At 33.9% G+C, this 24,658-nt stretch overlaps 1 protein-coding gene across 4 annotated transcripts in view; it reads right to left on the bottom strand.

The window, feature by feature from the left end:
- LOC133528380 (uncharacterized) overlaps nucleotides 1-24,658 on the bottom strand; it is a 563,200-nt gene that overhangs the window by 372,931 nt on the left and 165,611 nt on the right. The window lies entirely within an intron of this gene.

Raw genomic sequence — 24,658 nt, 5'->3', positions numbered from 1 at the left:
AATAATGTTTTGCTTGAATTTTAACATTTATTGCTTAGATATTTGTTCCTGAGTCATGGAAGTCGTCTAAATAATTTGTATATTATATAATATCGTTGTCTGAGTACCCACAGCACAAACCTTCGTGACTTACCGTAGGAATTAGACAGTTTGTGTAAGGATGTCCCTATAGTATTTATTTATTATCACACTTTGTTACAGCCTCACACAAATACCCTATGCAAATATATTACAGTATAGTGGCGCTTGTTTTTAAGATTCTCTAGTCGTCAAGGAACAATTTCAATTTCACAATTCCCTCTGTGTGTCCCTTTGTCATCGGTTTAAATCATTGAACAGTAAAGTCCTTGAAATGTATATAATTTAGTATAGTCTTAAACAGATATCACTAATGATAACTTCTAGCGGCACACCATACAAGGTACATTAGCAGTCAAATTTGAATGAATGATATTAGAAAATATAATTAAATTGGTTTTGTTTTAAAATCGAACGAAATAAAACAAAAGAAACTCTAATCCTTTTAATATTGATTCAGATTTCATTGGAGGTAATTTGTACTAGTATTAGGACGTTGAACCCCAAGAGATTAAAACCTGTACTCAATTATCCTACAAAATGTATACACGCTAAATCCAAGTAGTAAAATAACTTTACATATTACATAACAAACAAAACCTTATATATTATGCTCGTGATTGATGATATCAAGGGTCCACAGCAAAAACAGCACTCTCTGCGCGGCAACAAAAAAATGGACCCAGATTCGAGTCATTTCATATCAAGGCTTGCGAAACTTATTTTCTATTTCTACCGGATTAAATGTGATTTTGTTTTAACGTAGCGTGTATACGGCATATATACGTAGATAAATAATATAAAGATCAATGGTCGTATGTTTGATTCAACTTACCGAATGCAAAAAATATATACCAGGTGGGGCCTGTAACACGAGCAAATAACTTGAACATAGATTGTACTCCTCGAACGATGACACTAATGTTCAATAACTTTTAGAGACTTCCTATTTTTCATTTGAATTAAATATATATTATCTTCATTGTACGCTGTCATCAGTGTACTTAACGTTGCTTGACATGCTTTAAACATAGGAAAAATCGCAATACATTGCATCTTAGAATAAACTTTAAAGTGTACTAAAAATCAAAACATAAGTTATTTTTTAAAGTCACTGAACAAATGTTGGTCAGTTTGAGGAGTACCTATAGCTTACAGTTTAATTTTCTGCGTCTATTACAGGCCCCACCCGGTATAGTCTATTTAAAATAAAGCAAAAAAACAGAGTTTATCTAAATTTTACAGTCAAAAATCTGTATTGAGTGCTTCTAGTCAAATTTAGTATAAATAAAATTAAATATGTGATGATGTGAAATTAACCTCGTAATCAGCCAGACATAGCGTTGAGTCACTTAAATTGAGCACCATGGTTGCTCAAAACCTAACTGAAAATTACATGATAAATCAAATAAATCTCGGAGCCTATTCAAAAATTTCACTGAAAATCTGCCGTTAATTGATGTTAATAAAGCTTATGGGCGTGGTCAGCAATTCTGCTAGCAAGCATAAAAACCACAACTTCAAATCAAACAAATTAGTCTGAATTTGGAATTTATTACATAAGAATACAATAAACAATGGAATGAGTTTTCCAATGTCACTTACGGTTGTTATGCGTGTTGAGGCCCAATTATACGGTAATTAATAGCACATGTTACCAGGTGATGTTACTCTGTAAAATCGGATTATCGTCGCATGAAATCTGTTTGGTTATTTGCGAAGAAGTTAACGTTTGTATGATGCTGGTGATACTCAACTTACAAAGGAGGGTTATATAGTGTTTCTTATAGCGTATAAACTATGACTACATCTACATATGTAATACGAATAATTATCTATTTGGTACATTACATAATTATACATACGCCCTACACCATTTCCGGGTTTCAAATTTTGAGATCATGTCATTCGATTCGTTCCATTTGGGATACTGGCGCAGAGAATGTTATGTTTTTGTTTAAAAAAACGTCACTTTTGACGCTGAAGTTATTTCCATAATTCAGGGAGGTTCGTATGGAGAAGCGTTTGGCCACTATTATTATTTCGTTTTTTATGGTGCCAAAGTCTGCCATATTGATCTAATAATAATTTCCAATCCATATCGTATATTTAGGAAATTTTTGACGTACCTTAAAATTCGAATCGGGCCGTTAGTCAAGCGCCTCGTCAAGAAATATGGACTCAGAACTCTATGTGAATTCAGGAAACCAATCTCATTAAAACAAATATGTCGCAACCCATTTTCCTTGAGCGTACCTGTTTGTTATGCACTTATTCTAAGAAAATGTACTCGGTATACTGAGATAAGACTAGTCATGTCTGTCATCTTTTTGTTAAGAGGGAAGAATAGCTTTGCGATCCTAACGAAATAACGGTACCTTTTCTATGAAATTTCTGTTTCGAGAGAAAACGGTTTCCACTAACTAAATCTTAACAAATCACTTTGATTTTGATGTCGATCGCTTAAGCATAGTAATATATTCCAGGTTTTGAGGTTTCGCTTTAAAAATATATATTGTAAGTTTTGAAAAAAAGGTTATAAACCTGGTTTTTCATTGTGTCTATAACATACTAAAAAATCATGGAAAGTGGAAAATATTTAGAACGGGAAAAACATTTACTCTTTATAAAAAAAAGCGTACCTGGGTCGCCTAGCAGGAGGACGTCCTATCGGACGCCCTAGGTATCGCTGGAGCGACATGGTGGAGGTGGATCTGCGCGAGCTTCGAGTCGACAATTAGCGAGATGTCGCACAGGACCGAGAAAAGTGGCGCTGTCTTGTGTCGGAGGCCAAGTCTCATTTTGGGTCGCTGAACCAACGGAGTAAGTAAGTGTATGGACGAGTACGTATACTTCCCTCCAAATTTATTTATTCAGTTTAAATGTGCCAGGTTTATATAATAGTAACCTCATACACGCTGCTTGCATGCACCTATTATAAAGCTGACAATTGCCTGTTATAAAGTTGTCTGAGTTGAGCTGGAAGTTGTAATTTAGTTTTAAGGTTTGTTTTTTGAATAAAAATTTATTCCATTTCATTTCATTAAAATTTGATTTTACTTTGCGTATATTAAGTTTAAGTTTCAGATTAATTTATTCGCCATATAGTAACACGAGCATTAGATGGTGTGTCAGCAATAAAATATATAATAAGACGACAATATATGATAAATAAAGATTAATTAAAAATTAAATAAACTAATTAAGCATTAAAACTAAACTACCCTGTTTAAAATACTTAAAAAAAGACTTAAAAATAAACTTATAAATAAAAACATGCTATATATAATTTAATATCTATACAATAACGGCATATTACATATTGCTTAAATTGTAATATATGAATGTCTTATCTATCTTTTATTAGGTACCTGTTATAAAAAAAATTATATCAAGATTGCTGTTCAAATTTTCCAATAATGAGTAAAAATCATGATTCCTGAAATATAAGGGGTGTACCGACAAAAAATTAAAACTTTTAGATTAACTATAATAAAAAGCGACTTTTAATTTAGATGACCTATAATGTTTATTTCAATCTTATGTGCTAATATTAGATAACTATCGGTTTTTTATTATTATTTATTCTGTAGGAGTGATAGCAGCTTCTTCCTAGGACATTCAGTGGCAGCTTTTTACGGACCCGTTTTTCATATTTGCCTGCATCAGCCCATCACCTGCTGGAATTGTTAATGCGTTTTGGCTGTTTAATTCTTTTCTTTTAATACACTTTTGATTTGAGCCCAATAATAGTCGAGAGGACGGCACTGCAGGACGTTTGGAGCTTTTACTCTATTCTATGTCAACTGCCAAATGCGATTTTTGTACGATAGAAATTGTATGATTTTCGACTTGGCCTAGAATTAAGTAACACAGATTTTCTGTAATTTTAGCTATCCTAACCTTCTTACGAAGAACTGAACTAACTTTCATCGTAGTTCGTTGCACTTTAGCCGCATATCTACCCCAGTTTTTACGATAATTATATGACAGGTATGCTTCGTTTTCACAAATTCTATTAGCAATCTTTGTGATGGGCCCAGGGTCACTTGTTCCTAGAGATCTACCGCTTCGAAGCCTCTGTTCAAGAGGCAACATACTAAATTAGTTATTTATTATGAAATGCACGAAACTTCGAGGTAATTTTAATTGTTTCGAGATCAGGCATGTAGGATGTTGCAAATTTTCTTGCTATTTGGAAAAGACCAATTTGCAGTGATCTCTTCTATTTGCCGGTGTAAAGTCGAACAACGTAAACTAAAATTATTTATATTGGAATATATAATGTAATAATAAGACTTTTTATTGCGGTAAGAAAGCTATAGTCATCTTGCTTAGAAACAAAATTACAGCGGCTTGAAATTTACAGTTTTTTTTGGTACAGGCCTTAAAAACGTCAAAAGGAAAACTTGTTAATTGTACAAGCAGTTTATTGCACAATTTTAATTTTTAGAACATATCCCTGTCTTGTGGTTTTTTTTTAGTACATTAATAGTTAGATTTAATTTATTTATACAATAATATTATATTAATAAAATATTAATAAATTAAATGATTATAGGATACTAGGATTTCAAAATAATGTCAAGGTAGTATCACCTGTAGAGGATCGTCAAAATCTATACATCTTTCATAAATTCACTAACATAATACAACGGTGTATCCAACAAAAAAATCTCCGTTATTAGTTTAGTTTAGAGAAACATTAATTGTTATTAGTTTACGTTCATCATTTAGTTACCTATTGTAATAGGAGTTGCAGCCAAGAATAAATCAAATTTCACTAGTTACCTACATAAGATGTGCGAAATCTTGTTTTACGATTGTTAACCCGCAATACGATAAAACGAAACAAAAGAAAATCGGAGAGCCACAAAAGCTTAGGCAATTACACAGCGGCGGCGTCTGTGGACATCGGTAGTACCAGTCGGTTACACTAAACGAACTACAATTTATTGCACCATTTAGCAACGCTATTGTTTGTCAATATGACAATATGATGTGTTTTCAAACATGCTCGGAAATACTTTCGAGATAATAGTCTCGTTGATGTTGTTGTTGTAGGAGCTTTAATAAAACGCGCTGGCAATGAATTTTCACACATTGCCAGCCTCGCCGCACGTATCATATACCGCAGTACGGTGGCTCGCATGACCAGGGCATCCCACCCAATTCCAACCAGCAGCAGGGTGCCGATTCACACTACATTACATAGCTTTAGAAGTCCGCACACTCATACTTGAAACGTTTAGATTGTAAAGTTTTGGATTCTAGCGAATATTTCTGCGCATTTGTTTGAAATGAGAACAAACCTCAGCGTGGATAAAGAATTGCCGGCCTTGAATCCCCATCATTGTGTTTAAAACTACTTGACCGGCAATCCCTTACCCATTTTCTGACCGACGTGAACTCAAATTCATATAATTATTTATTGTGTTATTTTTTAACGTGTCCCGCTTTGGGCTTTTGGGCTAGCGTAGGCACTGAATCCCAACCCCTTACGTGGATACGAAAGGTCTAAGGTATTTTATAATATGGTTGCAGGTTGTTTACTATCCTTTCGCTATTTTTACAATAATGCAAGCCTAACTTACGAGTAAGTACTTATTATATTATTAATTATTTTCCCTGAAATGTATCTCAAGCATTTAGCAAATAAGTACACCATAAATATATTATATCAAACTAAAGATATATTTAAGGTACTTTTATTTACGAGTATGTATTATAAATGTATATATTAATAATTATGTTGCTAGTAATAGGCCTAATTGAACCTTAATTTTTGGCTTTGCCGATATTCGTGCCCTTTTTTCATTCATGGGTATATTTAAATTCATAGTCGTTAAACAGGTATATGTACAGGTACAGGTAATACAACGTTAATTTTATTTTTACTACCAAAATTTACCTAATAAGGATTACAGAATACCATTATTGTTCTGCTTTTTTTCCATAGCAGACATTGTGTGTAACAAAAGCCGGAGATAAAAGCAGCATGAACACGACTTAGCCCATTTACCTGGAACAAAACAGAAAATAATAAATATCATAACTCCGGTATGCAAATCAAATGGCAATTAAAATGTAAGTGTTAAATAATGTTGCGCCTTTGAAAAGTTCGGGGAGGGGTTCGCATTTAAGAAGTTGTGACCCAGATGCCGCGTCTATTTAATTGACTTTATGTTTGAGTTCCTACTGAGCGTAATTAATGACCACGCTTCGCAAACTTGCTTTAACCTCTAAATAGATTTTAGGAAGCCTCTAAGAAGCGGGAGCTAGCGAGGGCAGAGGTCGGGACTGTAATGAGTTCCTTAGAAAGCAAGCACTCTGCACGATGCGGAGCCACCGTCATGTACTCGTAACGCTTCCATGCTGATTAATTTAGTTAAATTTAAAACATTATGCACATCCACCGATCCGCTGGGTATATACAAGTGTAACAAAAATAGTAGCAATTCGTTTAAGGGCATATCCGGTATCATGTTCTCATTAGGAAAAAGTAGAAAAAGATTTTTTTGCGGCGAAAAATTTTTTCTATTCCTATAGGCCAACTCGTCCAAGTCGGCCAACCCTCCATAAAAAGGTCAAAAGTTTTTCGCGTCAAAATAAATTTCTTCTTCTTTTTCATAGTTGTCATGTCCTTAAACGGATCCCCACTATTTTGTTACATCCTGTATATTTTATAGAAGGCTTTGATGTACAAAACAATGACCACAACACAATGCCAACACAAAACAATGCTGTGGCCCTAGTGAAAAAGGGTACAAGTCTCTGGCAGCGCAGGTGTAAAGAGGTGTAAGTTCCATGTAACACTTATGCCCTTATACACCTAAACTGCCAGAGACTTGTACCCTTTTTCACTAGGGCCACAGAATGATACCCGTATTTATAGGTAATTGAGAGATCAAATAAAATAAATATGGAATTAACAAGTGAGAGTTTTTTTTATAGAACGTCGGTGGCAAACAAGCATACGGCCTGCCTGATGGTAAGCAGTATCCGTAGCCTATGTACGCCTGCAACTCCAGAGAAGTTACATGCGCGTTGCCGACCCTAACCCCCTCCCACCCCTTGTTGAGCTCTGGCAACCTTACTCTTAGTAAGAGGAAGGAGGGCAAAGACACGTGACAGCTTCTTCATACAAACGTAGTCCCCAATTTTCTCTCAGGATATTAACATAATAAAAATATTTTTACGCCATTTGATGTATATAACCCTATACAACTTCGATGGATTTTTGTCAATTATAAAAATATTAAGAGTTTTAAAATTTGTATGGGGTTTGTACTTCTTTCCTAATTCTTATAATAATCATAATATAGAAAAAAACAAACTAAGGGATAGAGTTAAAAAAATGTGTAAAAATATTTTCTATAAGGTCCAATATCCAGGGAGGAAAAAGGGGACTACGTTTATATGGTTGTCTAGACGATTTGACAGAATTTAGTTTTAAAATTTAGTTCAATTTTGCACTTTTATTTGACATGACAACCTTCTTTAAATTATTTTATGTATTTATTTTGCTAAAAATGTTAAGACTTAAGTACTAGGTAAATAATCTTCTTACTTATACGGGTTCCAAAATGTTTCTTCTGAAATTTAAATGTGGGAGTACTGTTGAAATGCGAAAACACGAAGCAATTAAACTTATTTTAAGGGGCATCCATTAATAATCCAAACTTTTTGATTATATAAAAACGATAGAAAAATCTTTGAAGCAAAGAAAATTTTACTTTTTTTGTGTTGGATCTAAATTATTTACCTGTCTAATATTTATTAATTGCCGAAAGAACTCTTATGTATATATTCGATTTCCTGCCTATTTAAGGGATATCATTTTTGGTACGACTAATGGGAGCCTCGGGTCGACAAGGAAACTAATCCCAAGAATTGGCATAGGCGCTGATACAACTGCCATCTTGCCATCCAACCCAGAGGGGAAACTAGTCCTAAAGGGAATAAGTCCGGTGTCCTCACGATATATCCCTTCACCGATAAGCGATTCGAAGATAATGCCGAAAAGCGATTCTGATCTAATTCTATTGAATGATCGCACATTAGTTATACGAGGTGGGGGTTTAACCCTTTCAACGCCAAGAGCCACTGAAGTGCGCGTGTGCTGTCGTGCCTACCACGCCAACGGCCACTAAATGGGTCATGGCAGACGCTGTCAAAGCAATTTTACTGTTGACATGTTGGCGTGCAACATTTCGACGCGACAGAGAAAGCGTTCAAAAGGTTAAACCCGACCTTCAGTTTGTAAGTAGCCCACTCTTGCCAGTAGGCTACCAACGCTTTTGTTTAATATCTTCCCTAAAAACAAAATATTATTCCCAGCTCCATTTGAATGTAAATAAAAAAATGCTTTAGGCAGAAATACTTAGCATAAACTTTTTAATTATTTCGTTTGAGTTAATACTACAGTGGCACGTAAAAGTTTTCATTAGGCCGTTGGTTTTTACGCTGCGGGAACGCTGACGGTACTTGTGTCGAGAGCTCAAATATACAAATGTAATGTTAAATATTAATGTTAAGCACCTACGTTAATTTTCAACATAAATATTACTAAAAACGCTTTTTCATGAAACAAAACCAACTAAAAGCTAAATTATACAGGATGGGCAAAGAGTGATAAACTTTGTTTTTAAATTTTAATTATATTTAGTGCAATATTTATTCATAAATTTATTATTCAGAGTTGGTAATTGTATACAAATTATAAGTTCTGCCACACTCCTACCTCTAGCAGCAAGCAATTTTTTCTCAAATGTTTGTGTAGTTTAAAACACGTTGTTTGCTCGATTAATTTCGAGAAACAGTGACAATGATTGGCACTCAAATCCCCCAAATTTTAGCAGCTCCTGACTTATTTCTGTGGAGCTATCTAAAATTGCGTCTATATATACGTGTCTATGCTAACGGACTGATGAAGTTTAAACAGTTAAAACCGACCATCCGACACAATTTTACTAAGATAATGCCTAAAATGTGCGAAAACAAACAACACTTAATAATCTTTGAACTTAATATACCTAGTTAAAATTTAAAAACAAAATGTATACTACTTATTTGCCCATAAGCAATCACTGTTAAATTAACGACGTAAAAAGCCTACATAAAGCTCAATAGTATTGTTAAAATAGTGTCCTGGATAATGTACCTACTCAACCGTTGACTGCAGAACATTCATCATTTCATACGAGATGTATGAAGATTTCAAGCTTTTAGTTTCTCAGTTAACTGCTTACGCGGAAGTTCTGTATATGCTCGTGAAGCAAACATAAATGCATAAACAAAACTGCGAAAATGTCTCGAGACGTGCACACGAGCGTAGTCTGTTAACCTCTTTGCAGCACTTAATTTCAAAGAGAGTCCCCACCTGAAACTACCTGAAAGCTCTAGGTAAGCGAACACGTGCGAATAATTATGTTGTACTGTCAATTAACTACCTTTAAGAACAATATCAATGTAACACTTCTTTTAGAATCAACTGACAAATAATTTCGTCATGTTTTTGCCATGTATAATGAAATGAAAATGTTGTAAAGTATCATTGTATTCTTTTGCATTGCAGTCTATAAAGAAGGATATAAATATTGATAAAGGAAATTAACTTAAAACTGGACTGACTCTTTAAAATTATGTTTTCTATTTTAAAGTTCAGCTATGTATAAGTATGAAAGTGATCAATTTTCAAGTATTAAAAATGTTAGAACGATTAATAATCTCCTCGTTTTTATAAAAACGTCAGCTCAAGACGTACAACCTCGCTATACTAGAACACATTACACGAAAAACCGGCCTGTGATACAAGCTCAACAATACAAGAGCAATTTTCGAATTTAGCCCACCACAAGAGCATAAATCAGTCTAGGAAAGAGTGAAAAAACTTGGGAAGAATTTCACGATGTGAAACGAATTGCCGAATGGTCTGGACTAGTGACGGCCCTGCAATTCGGCCGCGTTCCTTTTGTTATTCGTTTTCATACGTATTTTATAAGTAAGGCTATATTAAATTTAAAGTAGTTTTGACGTATCATAACATATGTTTTTGTGTATTGCACGGAAACTCGATAGATATACAAAGATACCGATAAGAACTTTACGTTTTTTTTTATCAACGATCATATAATTTACCATCCTTTAAAGAAATAAAGGTTAATTGGAAATGGTATGTAGGTATCTACCTACTTTAAATATAAATATTATATTTAATTTCTATCTTTAACTTGCATTATTTTAACTCTGGAATCTAGGTATTTGCAGTATCATAACACCGGCGCCACCGTTGACTGGACAGAAACGGTTTCGGACAGAGAAGCATGGCGGTCTTTGGTGTCGGAGGCCAAGATCCACTTCGGGTCGCTGAGCAACAGCATTAAGTAAGTAAGTATCATAACAGCTCAAATTATTACTTAAATTTACTTTTTTGGATTTTACATATAGTATTTATTTACAAACATTACCACAACTTTAACAATTCTTTTGCGGAAAGACTTAAGTCTCACTAGATTGAATTTTGATATAAATTATTGTGGCAACCGTATCATTCATTAAATAAAGTTTCAAGCATTTAATACTCGATTGAACTAGATGTAGCAAGCCCGCTTAAAATAATACCTAACAAATAACAACCACTCGTGTCGCTTTTTGCATACCTAGTAAATTTACCCCTTAGAAAATAATGTCACCCAGATATATTTAGCAGTTTTGTAGCCACAAATATAAACACATCAAAATAACTATATGTAGATCGTGTCGTTCATAAAGACGCGTGCCTTGACTCGTATTGTCATGTTATTAAAGGTTAGATTTGACAAATCTGCGCGTCATCGTGAATGTCACGAACTATACAACTTATTGCAAAAAGCCTTATACAAACAAACTTTTACATTTACAATATTATTTGGGTCCGTTGAAAACTTACTTATTCATAAAATTTGCCCTTACAAAACTGTTTGTGAACGTTCTAAGCACTATTTGGCCATTAAAATGGACAAGGTTATGCTCAGATTAAGTTATTATCTATTCGATTAATTGTTTGAATAGCAAAGAGGGCCAATTACGAATTGAAACCGAGAGGCTCGTTATAAATTTAAATCACTTTGAAATGTTCGGTAGAGTAGGAAATATTTGACTCGCCTATGTAGTGGTAGTATAATATAAATACGAGTAGGCACGTACAATACAATACCTACTTTCTTAATTTCGGAGTATTAATTATGTTTATGATAGAGTAATTTGTCGTGCCTAGTAATAAAACAAGAGGTATTGTATAAAATGCTAAAACAATTCAAGGACCGTCTGCAGGCCTTAAACTTTTTACCGTCATGCCAAATTTCAGATGATAATCCTTTTTGATATCCTTTTTAAATTCGGTTTATTTTTTTTGTAAAAACTTTTTATTTTCCATTTTTAATTTTAAAAGGAAAGGGGTCGTTTCCAAGATCCCGGAAATATATAAATATATAAGAAATGCTCGCTTAAAGGTATAGGATATTCCAATTGAGATCAACATAACATTAACAAATGAAAACTATGAATTTTTATCGCCAGTCATGGGCAATGAGGCCCATGGACATGAGGAGTATCGTACGTTGCCAATTATTGTCGTGGTTATGACAAAAGAACAACTTAATTTATACAGGTAAGTACAGTCAGCATCAAAAGTAGCGGATGAAACAACGCGCCAAAAGTATCTGATATTCCGGATAACTTTTCCAAATATAGATAATTTTTTAAAGTTCGCGTCCAAAAGCATATCTTTTACTGTCTTAGTTGTTCTATATTAAGGTCATCACTTTTTGTTAAGCTGTTACAGAATGGTAGATACTTATGAATCGTTATTTGATACGCTACTTTTGATGCTGACTGTTCTTAATTTCATTACTTTTTATTCTCAATATAAATTATGCTGTCTTAAATGTTTAGAAAAGAAATAAATAATAAAAATCATTTGATTTTGAACCCTAGTCGTACGCAACCTAAAATTCGAAAAGGCTGTAGTTTTTTTTAATGGGGGCTAACGCATTTAATTTCGCCGCTAGGGGTGCTAGTTCAAACGAAGGTCTTTTAAAATGTCAAATGCATAGTAGTTTTGATGGTTACAAGCTTTTCCAATTACACCTTACTCCTTATTCATAATTGTGGTAAATCTTTTTTTCTATTTTTGATTATTCATGGTAAACATTACTTCAATAATGATAGTGGTTTTAAAAATGTGACAACTAAAATATATGCAAAATTACACAGATTATGATGACGTTATGACGTTAAAATGTTAAAATACTTAAGCATAGCAGAATTCTGAGAACTGTTTTTCTGGATCACTATTTACAGTGGCGCCAACTAGCGAGTTAAAAACGGTAGCCCTCATTTATTTAGAGCACTAACAGTCGCATACACAAATGGATTTGTAGTACAATGTAATGTACTTAACAATCTTAAAACATAGACCTGAAGTTCCATTATTAAGTACATAATAACAGCAAAAAGAAATAATCCATATTTAAATTCTATTTCAGAAATCAGGACAGACTCGTGCTAGATATAGTTTCCTAATAGTGCTCTTTTTATGAAAAATAGTTACCACATGCATGTGCATCAAAATTTTTAACGCAATTCCAGAAAATTTCAAATTTCTCCCTTTACATTTATCTAAAAGACAACTTTATCAATGGTTCAAGGAACAAATGTTTTATTCAACGAATGACCTCTTCGACAGGAACACATAATATATAGGTATGTTAGCTTACGAGTACGTATTGGGACCGTGCGAAGTGCGTGGTGGGGGTAAGTAAAGCGATCCCAGCGCATAAGGTGATAAAAATTTGAACTAACTGCGGATAGGGTCTTTAACATTTCGTACAATTATATGGCTCGAAATGAAACTTTGATTTACGATTACTCCTGAAATATTCATTTAAATTGTATGGTGTAAGGGACCATTGTAATCTGTATGAAATGCTTAATATAACTAACGTCTTTATTTTGATAATTGTTAATAATGTATCCATGTAAATAGCTTTGCAAATGCCACATATTACGTGATCTTTTTCTAGAAGTTAAGAATGGATATAGTAAGTTATCCTTAAAAGATAGACATTTCACATCGCGGACTTTTTTGTAGACCTATAAATGAGAAACAACCCCACCATACATTGTGTTGTTATAGCTCAAACGGATTAGGCAGCGTTTTCGATTAAAGCTCCTAGCCAGCGTGATTTTTTCCGACAACATCGTTATATTTCAAACAATTTACACAAAACCTTAACAAGTTATATACTTAAGCCTTCCTCAAGAATCACTCTATTGATAGATGAAAGTCGTATGAAAATCCGTTCAGTAGTTTTTAGTTTTGGAGTAGTTTTATAAGATGTAGTGAATTGACGTTTTCCCCTAGAATTGCGGACACTAGGTTGCGTGACAGTCGTGCACGCTCCCAATACTTTAAGTTTAGTTTTAGTGCTTAATCTTAGTCTAGTTTTAAGATTACTTTGCATGCTATTGTGTAGCAAAATATGTTTTTGTACTGGAATTTTTACTTACCACCACCATTGTACCATATTTTATGCGAATAAAGGACTTTACTTACTTTACTATTTACCAGTCATCAGAGAAAAATCAGTATAAATATATGATATAAATGCAAATTGCCCTAAATACTCTTACGTTAAATGTAATAGGGTTAAGTTGTTACATTCTGTCGAAATTGTGAAGTGTAGCGAACGTATTATCTTGTCTTGTGGTAGGGACGTAAATCCGGATAAGTAAATAATACAATAAATGGGTTCGTTTGCTGTAAGTGACAATTTCCTAGTTCCGGGCAGCGGCGCGTTATTGCGGGTTAGGGACTTATTCTATTCCATTATAACAAAGATTAGTTCACTCAGTGACATTACCGTTTACACGAAAACATCTTTTATTAAGCTTTTCTAACATTTAATCTGTACTACGTATGGTTTTCCTAACACGTGTTTATAGTGTATAAGAATTGGAGAATTCATGAATTCATGTTTAAATGTTTTACTGTTTAAGTGTTTACTTATTTAAAATGTTAATAATTAAAAATTTAAATCTATATATATTAAACATAATAAACATAATGATGTGTGAAACACAAGCAAGTTCTTGTTCATTTTTCTTCGTTGCCAAAACATGTGCTTTGATTATTACAAGTATTCGCGAATGTCCGTAAAAACATAAAGGCAAAGTTTAAGAGGGAAGAATAGCTTTGAGGTCCTAGCGATATAACGGTACTTTTTCTATGAAATTCAATTTAGAGAGAAAATGTTTTCCACTAAATAAATCTTAACAAATCGCTTTAATTTTGATGTCGATCGCTTCAGCATAATATATTCCTGCCTTATAGATTTCGCTTAAAAAAATTGTACCTATTGCTAATAAAAAAAAAGGAAAATCTTTAAACCTAGTTTTTCTTTGTGTCAATAAAAATCATGGAGATTAGAAAATATTTAAAAGTGAAAAACGTGTTCTCTTTTTTTATTGACGATTATACTTCTCTCTTAGTCTTAGTAGTTACTTACAGAAAAATACACCTTCACAACACTATTAATCGGCTTTACCTGCAGGTATAAAAACCTCAGTTCTGGCCGCGTAGCCAACGTTACAATCGTTAACGCTCCGTAGCGTATCGTAGTCATCTCTCTCTATCACTTTTCCATATTAGTGCGACTGTGACAGTTGCATTTCGTTCGCCACGAAGCGTGAACGATAGGCACGTTCGCTACGCGTGCAGTCCTTTAAAATAGCGATATTACCAGCTTAACAACCTTAGGCATATTATGACAATACTGACCTCTTTGGCGGATTAATCGCATCGATATTTCTATTGTCGACTGTACCACTGTCAACTGTTTTGTCTGTGGCTTGTGAACAGTTTCAAACGGAATATAATACTATCAATGGGATGCGGTCAGTTCTAATCTTAATAGATAGGAATTGACTCAACTCCCTCCCTCGTCCCTTCGATAAGCGCGAACTTAAATGATTTATTGATTACTGTTTAGCCCTCGGGTCATATTATAGTCATCTGGAGTAGTCAAAGGAAATTGAAGGGTTTTTTTTGCCATTCATTGAGTGAATACATTTTTCTGTATTCATGTATACCTATACTTATGTTGTCATTAGCATTTTCTCACTAGAAATAATTAATATTTAAATTCTCAGACTTATTTCCTCGACGATAGTAATTAAATTTGTTGCAAGAATAAAAATAAATTAAATGATCGCAATCTTTATACGCGGCTACAATAAATAAGTTTATCGATGTATCCAGGCGATTAGTTAATTCCAGTCTCGCAGTTGCCAAATAGTCTGTCTCCGCGCTCAGCGCCTCAGATAGCGCGTTGGCGTCTCTCCAGCCACTAACTTGGAACCTAAACGCTTCAATGCGCCGGATAGCCGCTAACAATTTTCTAATGAGAATTTTCCGTAGAAAATAGTTTTTAGTAAAGTATAAGATTTAATAGGTAAGAAGATAAAAGGACCATAAAAATCTTTTCTAAATATTGACGATCAAATTCAATCTTCAGGCTTAAAACATAATCTCAATGATACTCTCGATCAAGTTAACTTTCAAAGAAAAGAAGATGTTTCTTCCTGCAATACTGCAAACAATACTGTGTGTTTAGGTGTTCACACTGATGACCATCTGACTTGGAATAACCATATTGACACTGGGCTTGAAATTACATAAACTCATTTACGCTAATAAAGAATTCCGTGTATTATGCCTATGTGTGCTTCCAATTACGTTATGTGATCGTACTGTGGGGAAATTGTTTAGAAACAATAGAGGATTTGTCGCATAAAGAACCCTTAAAAACTATTTGGGGTCTGGGCACAATGGAGTCATGATATCCAATTTTCATAAAATATAAATTTATAACGCTACCGGACATTTTATCTTTGAAACAGCTATTAAAGGCTAATACGAGTATGCTGTTACCTGGTTCGAGGTTCCTATGTATACTATACATTTTACATACATGTAAAACTAAAAATAAATTTTAGTTAAATTAATCTGGCACTAACTATACAATGTATAGTTATTGGTGCAATCAAAAATATATACTAACTTTGACGACCGGTCTGGCCTCGTGGGTAGTGACCCTGCCTATGAAGCCGATGGTCCCGGGTTCAATTCCTGGTAAGGGCATTTATTCGTGTGATGAGCATGGATATTTGTTCCTGAGTCATGGGTGTTTTCTATGTATTTAAGTATTTATAAATATTTATATATTATATATATCGTTGTCTAAGTACCCTCAACACAAGCTTTATTGAGCTTACTGTGGGACTTAGTCAATTTGTGTAATAATGTCCTATAATATTTATTTATACTAACTTATATATGTTGAACGACAATTTCAACCAGAGAGCTGAATCCTAGGTTGATTTAACTATGCCCGCCCCAAGACTAGAACTGTACCGCAAAAATTGCTACTATATGGCTTGTTTAATCTATAACTTTATACCAAAACAAATAACGGATTCGGTTAAAACAATTTTAGCATAAAACTTAACTTAACTTGACTGTTTATTATTATAATACACATTTTGTTATTGATAGGTAATTAATGCATGCAGTAAATTAGTAATTATACTAAAATTTGCCATTAGTCGGCAGAATTATGCTGGACTAATATTTCAATGAAACATCAGTGTTAACCATGATTCTAGCAGATAAATTATAACAGATACACCTATACACATTTCTGTTAGGTTTGATCTATGGTTAATTTAAGGTAACTAAAAAAATCGATCAGTTCATACTTTTGCTGCCGAATATAATCGCACCGATAGTCAAAAATATCGTTTTTAGCCAAGATTGCAAAAAAATTCAAAAGAATGCATACATATTTTCAAAAATTATTTGGAATATATCCGTTGTACCTTCGTTTACGTTTACGTTTCTTTACATTGTAAATCTGTTTTTAAATTTGTTTTCTTTGTGGTGCAATAAAGAATATTTACTTTCCTTACTTACTTTACTTATTATTTAAATGACGTACGTGCCGCGAAGATACGCCTTTTGCGTAGGTATATGGTTTGTGTGCGTGCATTATACACTTGGGCGCATTTTATATAGGTACTTGAATAAATTTACGAGTTTTATAGCTAGCGTTATCGGATCTTTTAGCGATATATATAATATACATAAGTCCAACTGCAGCCAAAAATAAAATTATTTATATTAATTTAAAAGATACTTATCAATTAAAAAAGGATGGGTACCTGTACTAGTGTGGTGATTCATTTTCTGGGTTAAATCGTTCAGGAAAAGCCAAATACTTATACATAACGATCGGCTCTTCACCACTGGTTTGTCGCGTCATCGTAACAAAGCAAACAAACTGAGTTCAGCGAAATAACATTACCCTGGAAAACATTCATTGGACAGATTGATCTCCATTGTTAATTAATTGGATTAATTATGAAGTTCCGACAATTAATCACGAGGCTCTCGGTCCTGAGGGGGTTCTGTTTCAGGCCTAATCCGAATTTCAGAACAAAAATTTATTTTAATCAATTTTTGAGCTGTTATTCGAACAGTGGTTTAGATTACACCAGTAGATTTAGACCAAGATAAGTGTGCGACGATTTTAATAGCAGACACAGTTTTTACATTTAAAATAACATTAGCACTGCGTATGCTATCAAAATCCTTTCAGACTTATTTTGGTCTAACTCTAATTATTTGTTTGACCTAATTGTAACTGAATTAGGTTAGCCTTGTTTTCCATCGTATATAGATAAATGCTGGCAAGGCTGTAATATGTAGGTATAATATTTTTGATAGGTTTTAATAACTTTTTACGTGTGTATTATAGTCTTAAAATGTTCTAAATGTATACTTATTCTAATATCTATTTACCAATAATAATAATTCTTATACTTTTACTTAAGGGTGCCCCAAGCTAGCCAACGTTACAGTCGTTAACGCTCCGTAGCGTAGCAGGCATTTCTCTCTATCACTCTTCCATATTAGTGCGACTGTGACAGTTACGTTTCGTTCGCCACGGAGCGTGAACGATATGCACGTTCGCTACGCGTGCAGTCCTTTAAAATAGCGATATTACCAGCTTAACAACCTTAGGCATATTATGACAATACTGACCTCTTTGGCGGATTAATCGCATCGATATTTCTATTGTCGACTGTACACTGTCAGCTGGTTTTGTCTGTGGCTTGTGGCTACGCGGGCAAAATCGCTTTTTTACTCTCGTATGTGAGAATTCTTGAGTATGAATTGAGCATTTTATTAGCAAGCGGCAGCGAGTATTCACCTACTTACTCTTTATACCTAAGATGGACTAATTACCTACTTATACCCAAGAAAATCTGTAAAAAAGTAATCAAATAGATACATATTTTGTTTTTATATCATAAGAAAGTTCACGTGTTGTTATGGAGAATATAAGTACACGTCACGAGTTTTAAGCTACAGGGCAAAGGTGTGTGCTATGCTTTACGAGTATAATAAGGCAAGAGTCCTTCTGAACAACCACAGCGCTGGCTTTTTGGATCGTTTACTTATGTACGTTACCTACATATATGCGCGTATGTGCGAATCGCCGGCTTGATTAATTATATATCTATTAAAATATATATTTACATTAAAATTTAGTAAACCAACAAGTAATAATACTCTTAATCTATCCCATAACTTTATACTTATCCCTTATACAGACTGAACGCCTCTAATTATACAACTTTAAGCATTCAATTACCAAATTTAATCAAACCACTAGTACCTAAAAGGGCACAAGCAGATGGGCGAGCTTGCTAATTACAAACTATAAAGTTTGTTTACCATACCAGCTCGAAAATGCGCAATTTAAATAATGTACTTAACGCAAAAGGAGTTTCTTCTTCACTTTGGCTGGGACATCGCATTTTCAAATGATGACTTAAAATTAGGATATGATTAATAATATTTCACAGCTAGTATTTTAATTAATAATTCTTCACAACGTATTAAAAGACTGCTAAATTCACAGAACTATCGTTAAGTACAGACGCAATGCTAAGGTGTTTTATGTCGTCTAAGCCATGTCTAAATAATAAATCCCTATCCATTTTACTCTTAACTAGCCTAAATTACTAGTACGTTACTCACAAACCATAATTAACGTACGTCAGTTAATTTCAAATCATAATTAAGTCCAATTTTCCGCTCCGAGCCCCACTATGCGCACACGCTCTGTGCGGACATCCACATCCGGTCACCACCGCAACCAATTTGCCAATATTTGAGTAGACTCCCTGCTAATAGAAGTGAGGTCCGACCCTTATTTGAATAATTTCCATTACCAGGACGTTTACGAGCGTACTTATGTTGGTTTAAAATTAATAGCGTAAATATTTGTGTCAAAGAAAGTTTCTTATTATTTTATATGGAATCTAGTGTGTGTGTAATACACCTATAAAACTGCTTTTATTAAAAAAATAAATTTTCCGTACATTTATTAAGATTATCCGCAGGGGAATAAACCTTGTTAATAAACGTTAATATGTTACAACTAAGAAAACAATAGTACATTGTGCAACGAAAATGTGAGATATTGTAAACGAGACTCTATAGATTCACGACGGCTGCAGACTTTAATAAATTCTAGACCTGAGTTAGCAATATTCTTATTTCCGGAGTTACACACAATGTTATTCACATCACCCATTACAAAAAAAGGCTTATTTATTAATTGCATACAATTTTGTCATATCTAGATTGCTTCGAATGATACGGAAATAGGTCCCCGACTCTAGTTTGTCTCTGAATTAAAAAAAAATCTACGAATGCATGACATGCGTGAAAGAAGTTTTCATTTACCGCCATTTGACGTACAGTTTATCTTTTAATTAGTTTTAAGTATAAAATGAATATGTTTTGTTACCCATTACGGAACAATAGTGTTTCCGACATTTGGGAGGCGTGTGCGAAGCCAACACGTAGCGACTTTTTTGACACTTTAATTAAACGTAATAATAAATAATAAGGGGCCCACCGAGTGGATGCTGCCTTTGCTTGCCCGTATCATGGGATGCGTGCAGAGGTAGCACTTGCCAGAATGCCAGGATTACTGAAAGTTGATGGAATCTAAAATGAACTAGATTACTGGGTAAAAGCGATGGATTATATACTGGGCTATGGAATAAAATTGAGATAAAAATGTCATATCATATTATCGGTGTCAGATCTGAAGGTAAAGTGTCACTGGACTTACAATATACAGGGTGATTCATGAGACGTGAGCTGGACTAAGCCTACACAATCAGTAAATGTTAATGAATCGTTCACCATCATATTTAAGTAAAACAATCACGCTTTTTATCTGTTATTTAACTTTTTCTTAAGGACAAATTTGATTATCTACAATCATGGACACCCTACAACACTTAATTAACAAAGATAAAACCTCTTTAACCGTTATGACAGCACTTTGATTATGAAGAAAATAAAATGTCACACTTGAGTGAGATACGATTTTATAAAAGTAACCAGACTCCGATGACATTCAATTTGTCACTTATTATGGATAAAACAAAGAGGGTGACCATAAATATCGTAAATAAAATAAAACTCTTTTTTTTGAACAGTAAAAATTAAATTAACGTTAATCTCACAAATACTGGTACGAAACAGTTGCTGATAATTTACCGAATATGCAGGCTTGATCCTGCTCACGTCTCCTGAATCATCCTGTATAGACCATTCGCCACTTACGTTTCCAGGTCTATTCTTGAGAACGCGGCTCTCGCGGGTCCACTCTGGCCTGGCGGCAAAGGCAAACAGATGGTCCTGTCACAACCACCCACCTTTTAGTTGAGAGCTCCCCCAGGAGCACTCAGGTACGTGGGGTCGCTACTCCCCAACAGCTCGCCACAAACTGCCCTGCGTTGACTTAATGCACTGGTAAAACCAGCAGGCGATGTGGTCGTCACCTCCGTACGCGTTATAATATTCTTCTTAATATATACAGAATGTAACAAAAACAGTAGAAATCCGTTTAAGGGCATATTCGGTATCGTGTTTGGATTAGGAAAAAGTGGAAGAAACAATTTTTTTATGGGACAGGTCGTCCAAGTCAGCCAACTCTCCAAAGGCCAATAATTTTATGCAAAAAAAAACTCCCTTTTCTAATCAAAACGTGATACCGAGTATGCCTTAAACGGATCCTACTATTTTTGCTACACCTTGTATTATGCATTTTAATCTTATTTGGTCGATTCGTGGACATTCGGTATTATTGCAAATTAATGGGAGCGAGTAAACTTCAAGTAATTAATTCAAGTACCGTGTCATCCCTTGGTTAACAATTTACTATACTTTAAGCTCCAGTTTAGCTTATTGTGACGGAAGAGTAACTACGGAACCCTACACTGAGCGTGGCCCGACATGCTCTTGGCCGGTTTTGATACAAGGTTTCATCGCCGACTGTACTTTTCTCTTAACAGTTACTCGTAAAACGTTATCAGAAAGCATCAGTATACTGAAGAATAATAAATAATAATAATCTTAAAGAAATTCAAACGTGTGTTGATGTAAAAACTCTGGTAAAGTATTAAATGAAAATATGTTGGTGAAAAACGTACTAAATGTAGGAAGTAATATGTAATAATAAATTATAACATAATGCCTAAAATGAGTACGTGACACAAAAAATACGTGAGTGAAACCGTAAATTATCTTAATGTTAGTAGATTCTTCTCACGACAGATTAAATTCGACGAGCCTTTAATATTAGTTTTAGTTATTTTTAAATTTGGGTTTTAAATATTTCCAAGTACAATATGGTATTTCTCATTTTGGGAAACGTGTTACCCTTTAAAGTAAATAAATAGTTTTGATTTTATTATTCTGTCAATCAGTTTCATTCTGTGTATAAAGCTTTTTTTCCCAAGACATTTATATATATACATATCATATTTTAAAAAAGCGGCCAAGTGCGAGTCGGACTCGCCCATGAAGGGTTCCTTTATGACGTATTAAAAAAAACTACTTACTAGATCTCGTTCAACATTTTACCACTTTGGACACACATTTTACCACTTAACAGTTACTCTTAGCAACAATTCTAATGAGCCCAAACACAACGCGGTAGCGTAGTTTTATCATAGAGTTCCTATGACCACCACCTGTGTCCATCATGAGACCAGTTCAATGGTACCATAATACAGCATTGTCACCCAACTTAAAATGTATGTTTGTGATGTTTCAGCTCAATTGAATAATGAGAATTGAATTTATTTAGCTTGCAAGATTTGAACCGAATAAACATATTAAAAACATTTTAAGAAAATTCCATGAATTATTTTGTCAAGAAAGTTGGCCTTAGGGTTCAAACATAGAAGTTATTAAATCCTAGAGGTAATACTTACATACAATATCGTGAACTATACAGCCACGTTTGAAATTGTGTGGCAGGTGTTAGGTAATTATAACAATTAAATCATTCATTATACCTAAAATCGTTCACATATTAGATGATAATTAGTAACCACAAAGGTAGACACAACTACATTTACTTCAGTAGGTAAATGCTTGTAGGTAGGTAAATGACAGTCTTCATTAATACCAGCAAATTAATTAAGCTACTTCAAAGGCTCACTTTGTGATTCCAACAGCATATTTTTGGTGTCTGCTATATGAAGCGTAGTAGACCGAATGTAAATTATTTGGTGGTAAAGGTGTGTCGTTACTTAACTGAATTAATGTAAATACATAGATAATTTCGATTGTTAGGGTTCCGTAGCCAAATAGCCAAAAACGGAACCCTTATAGATTCGTCATGTCCGTCTGTCTATCCGATTCTGTCACAGCCACTTTTTTCCGAAACTATAAGAGCTGTACTGTTCAAACTTAGTAAGTGGATGTATTCTATGAACCGCATTAAGATTTTCACACAAAAATAGAAAAAAAAACAATAAATTTTGGGGGTTCCCCATACTTAGAACTGAAACTCAAAAAATCTTTTTTCATCAAACCCATACGTGTGGGGTATCTATGGATAGGTTTTCAAAAATGATATTGAGGTTTCTAATATACTTTTTTTCTAAAATGAATAGTTTGCGCGAGAGACACTTCCAAAGTGGTAAAATGTGTGTCCCTCCCCCCCGTAACTTCTAAAATAACAGAATGAAAAATCTAAAAAAAATATATGATATACATTACGATGCAAACTTCCACCACAAAATTGGTTTGAACGAGATCTAGTGAGTAGTTTTTTTTAAATACCTACGTCATAAAATAGAATAAAAAAATTTTTTTCGTCAAGCCCGTGTGGTCTTCAAAAATGATATTTAGGTTTTCTAATATCATTTTTTTCTAAACTGAATAGTTTGCGCGAGAGACACTACCAAAGTGGTAAAATGTGTGTCCAAAGTGGTAAAATGTTGAACGAGATCTAGTAAGTAGTTTTTTTTAATACGTCATAAAGGAACCCTTCATGGGCGTGTCCGACTCGCACTTGGCCGCTTTTTTAAAATATGATATATATATAAATGTCTTGGGAAAAAAAGCTTTATACACAGAATGAAACTAATTGACAGAATAATAAAATCATAACTATTTATTTACTTTAAAGGAACACGTTTCCCAAAATGAGAAATACCATATTGTACTTGGAAATATTTAAAACCCAAATTTAAAAATAACTAAAACTAATATTAAAGGCTCGTCGAATTTAATCTGTCGTGAGAAGAATCTACTAACATTAAGATAATTTACGGTTTCACTCACGTATTTTTTGTGTCACGTACTCATTTTAGGCATTATGTTATAATTTATTATTACATATTACTTCCTACATTTAGTACGTTTTTCACCAACATATTTTCATTTAATACTTTACCAGAGTTTTTACATCAACAGACGTTTGAATTTCTTTAAGATTATTATTATTTATTATTCTTCAGTATACTGATGCTTTCTGATAACGTTTTACTTCACCGAAAAGCAACTCTTTTTAATCAGATTAAATATCGTACAAGTACCCTTGAGCTCATTTATGCCAGTCGGATTTTAAACATTCCTCAGATATGGAAGATGGCACACCAATTACGCTTCTCTTTTTTACCGTCGCATTGTTACTTGTCCGCGTGTATTTAACCTGTAGCGGCCGACCATACAAGAAAAATTGTCAGCCAAATTTGAATCAATGGTATAAAAAAATCTACTATGTTACATTTTATAGTTCGTGTCACCCACGATGACGCATAGATTTGTCAAATCTAATCTTAAATAACATGATAATACAAGTCAATGCACGCGTCGTCGTGAATGACACGATCTATATAATGATTCAACTTTTATTGGAAGTAACTTGTTCTATGTAGTATTAGAACCGCGGGCGGACTGGTGGCACGCTGGACGATAAAGCTTAAAATGATCTGACTTAGGAAAGGATACAGGTTTAGTTGTTATCCACGTTAAATACAATATTCCCGTCATAGGATATAGGGAAACTTATTTCCGTTCGCTAAAGTAAACCGCGTCTGCGTTGACGCGTTGTTGCGCCGTTCGCCTCTATTTACCCCTGGGAAAAGTATTGGA

Source organism: Cydia pomonella, chromosome 19 (assembly GCF_033807575.1).
Source record: "Cydia pomonella isolate Wapato2018A chromosome 19, ilCydPomo1, whole genome shotgun sequence".
NCBI classification, from domain to species: domain Eukaryota; kingdom Metazoa; phylum Arthropoda; class Insecta; order Lepidoptera; family Tortricidae; genus Cydia; species Cydia pomonella.
This window is presented reverse-complemented; position numbering and strand designations above follow the sequence as displayed.